Below are 3,726 nucleotides of genomic sequence, written 5' to 3' on the forward strand. Positions count from 1 at the left end.
AAAAGAACACACACACGTGTCTTGGAGACACGGGTTCTTCAGAGGCAAGGATGGTGAAGCTCCATCTTACTTGGGACATGTTGTGAGGAGGGACTGTTTCTTGGAAAGGGACATCATGCTTGGAGACGTGGAGGGTCAGTGAAAGCGAGGAAGACCCTCAGTGAGATGGACTGACCAAGTGGCTGCAGCAATAGTATCAAATGCAACAGAGACTGGGAGGATGGCACAGGATGGGGCCAGGTTCAGACGTGCTGTTTAGAGTCGTTGTGAGTCATATTTGGCTCAGCAGCACCTAACAATGACAATTTTATATTTGTTTGCATGTAAAATATATTACACTACACATGTTTCATTCATGTACGTTGTGTTCCACACATTCCTTCATTCACATTGTTTCATACAATCATTCCCATATATTGTGTTTTAGAAAAGCAATCAGCATTGGTCTGTGCCCACTATCACCCAGTCTGTTCAGGTCCCCACCGGATGTTTCTTAATTACTTCACCCCCTCCCTCTGCAACCACATGATTCCCCCTCCCCACCCCTTCTCTCAGGCCCCTGCCTCCTCTCTTTCCCCCTTTGGACTTTATACACATCTTACTAGTTATCCTTCTATTTTGACAATAATGGTTTTAGCAATATTTATTCTTACGAGATTGAGTCAGTTCACTCAGCACCATAGTCTCTAGCCTCAACCACGTTATATCGTATTTTTAGAAATCGTTACTCCTGAGTGCTGCATAGTATTCTATTGTGTGAATGTACCAGTTTCTCAATCCATTAGTGTGTTGATGGACATCTGGGCTGTTTCCACTTTCTTGCTATTGTTTTAATGACTGTATCCATCTCAGAAGAGGTGTAGCCAGCCTGCTCCTGTAGTAAGGACAGTGAGACTTGGTCTCACAAACTTTGAACTTGCTAGCAGGAGAGGCCAGTCACGGAGAAGAGCATCATGCTGGGTAGAGTGGAACATCGTTGGGAATGGGGAAGAGCCTCAAGGAGGTGAATTGACACAGAGGTTGCAGTAATGGATGGCGGTGAGGATGGCCAGTCCCTGGACGAGTTTGGTTGCCTTGTGCAGGGGGTCACTATGAGAAGGAAGCAACAGCATCTAAATACAACAACTCTTCTCAAGACGCTTTTTAAAGGAGTGGATGTTGAATTTATGAGGTTTATTTTTATGCCTGTAGTGATGTTATGCACACAATTTTTACTGACTCTGGCTTCTTAACCTTGTTATTCAACCTACTCCAGCTTGTTGCGATGCCGTGTACAGCAGATTGAAGCTTTGCTGAATTCACCTCCCTTCTCACAATTCCTGCTGACCCCACCACAGTTACTGTACAAGGCCATCTTCCTGAGGTGCTTCCTTTCTTACTCTGGCCTCTTACTTCTCCAAGCAGGATTTTCTTTTCCAGAAACTACCTCTTCCTAACAATATGTCCAGAGAAGGTGAGGCCAACAAGTTTCACCATCCTTACCTCTAAGGTTCACCTTGAGCACTCTTCTTCCAAGAGAAATGTGCTTGTTCTTTTGACAGCCGTGATCTGTCCGATACAGGTCACCCACACGATTCAAAGGTGTCAGGTCTTCTTCAGTTTCTCTTATTCATTGTCTGACTTCTACAAGTGAATGAAAAAAACCCCTCCCTCATTGCTATCAGTGGAAACCAAATCACAGCTGATCTCCTGGCGGTTTCTGAGGCTGTCAATTGCACAGGTGGGAATTTCCCAGCTTTTCACTGGAAGATCTGAACCACCAGAGATATGCCACCTTTGGGGTCGTATCGCAGTTCCCTACGGTCTTTGCCACCAGGACACACACAAGCATGGGAAGCAGTTGAAAGCACCATGGCGTGAATCAGACACGTCTTAACCTTCACAAAGACCATTTCCTCTTTCAAGAAGTCCTCAACAGGGCCAGTGCCATGTCTGGCCATGAAGGTGGTAAGAAGAAGCCCCTGAAACAGCCCAAGAAGCAGACCAAGGAGAAGGACAAGATAAGACTTTCAAGCAGAAACAAAAAGAAGAATAGAAGAAACTCGAGGAATGAAAAGCAAAGGCTGCAAGCAAAGGTCCCCTGGCCATGGGTGGAATTAAGAAATCCGGCAAAAAATAAGACTGAGGCAATGATGAACCTTACTTTCGTTCCTTTTAAAAACATCTGGATTCCCTGCTGTAACATCTGTTGCCACCTGGAGTTAAAATGAAGTGTTGTCTTGGAGCCTATTGTACATTTAAGAAGAAACTTCATGAAACAGTGAGGAAGAAACCCTACGATGGTCCCTGTCCAGTTCTCATTCAGCCATTCCCATCTCCGCTTTGCAGTCAAAGTAAATGCAATGCAGAATCCTGTCAGAATCACCTCTTCATTCTCCGTTATGCCCAGAATTCTTTACCACCTGGAATTAAACCAACTGATTTGAAATGGGGAAAATAAAAAGAAGTCCTCAACAGCAGATGTGTCCAGTGCAACATGTCTTTTGAGTTCAAGGCTGCTGTTATCATGGCTGTTGATGGTGGAGCCACGTGAAATAATGTTGACAGCTTTGAACTTGTCTCCATCATAATGTTGTCTATAAAGTATCTTGTTAGAATCCACCAGATATTCTTTAGAAGAGGGATGGTCAATGTCCTCCCATGCAATGTACAGCCTCTGAAACCCTGCTGGGGAGGAGGTCAGCCATGTGTCACTTCTGACTCTACTGTATACAATAACAACAAAACCTGTCATGTTGCCCGTTGTCCAGGAGTAAGGAGTTTTGTTTTCTTCATGTTGAGATGTTATCCATACTGAAGGCTGTAGTCTTTGACCTTCTGTAGCAGCTACTTCTTTTTCACTTTCTGCAAGGAGGGTGGTGACATTTGCATAACGGATATTGTTGATGAGTCTTCCTCCAATTTTTGATACCACATTCTTCTTCATAGAGTCAGATAGTGCAGCTTCTCCTCTATTTCCTCAGCATACATAGTGACAAGGTATGGATAAAGGACACAACCCTGACATTGACCTTCCTTGTTGTAAACTGTGCATCCCTCATTCTGTTCAAAAGAACACTTTCTGTTTCATGCGTAGAGTCCACATGAGCACAAGTGAGTGTTTTTAAATTCCCATTCTTCTCAATGTCATCTATATTTAATTATGATCATCACAGTCTTTGCAAAGTCAATAAAACAAAAGCAACTATCTCTCTGGTACTCTCTGTTTTGAGGCCAGACCCACATGTCTCATTCCTTGGCCTCTTCTGAATTCAGGCGGAGTTTCTGGCAGTTCCGTGTTGATGTATCCTGCTCCCGTCATTTTTTAATAATCTACAGCAATATTTCATTTCTGTGTGATATTAAAGATATTGCTCTATACTTTGCTGGGCCACCTTCTTTTGGAATGAGTAAAATATTAATCACTTTTAGTCAGTATCTTCCGAATTTCTTGGCCTAAATGAGTGAGTATGTGCAGGCCTACCTCTGTTGGCTGGAACCCTCTGACTGGTGATCCATCAACCCCGGGGCCTCACATAAACACCCAAGTGCAGCTTGGACTTCGGTGCCATTGGTTCTTGATCATGTGCCACTTCCTGAAGCAGCTCATTGACAGTTCGTGTTGGTTTAGTGACTCTAGGTATTCCTTCCGTCTTCCTTCTTCTGATGTTTTCTGTAATGTTCAATATCTTGCCATAGAATCCTTAAGTATTGCCGCTCGAGGCTTGAACTTGTTCTTCGGTTCTC

Source organism: Elephantulus edwardii, unplaced genomic scaffold (assembly GCF_000299155.1).
Source record: "Elephantulus edwardii isolate Elephantulus edwardi_28Jun2011 unplaced genomic scaffold, EleEdw1.0 scaffold00002, whole genome shotgun sequence".
Taxonomy (NCBI): Eukaryota; Metazoa; Chordata; class Mammalia; order Macroscelidea; family Macroscelididae; genus Elephantulus; species Elephantulus edwardii.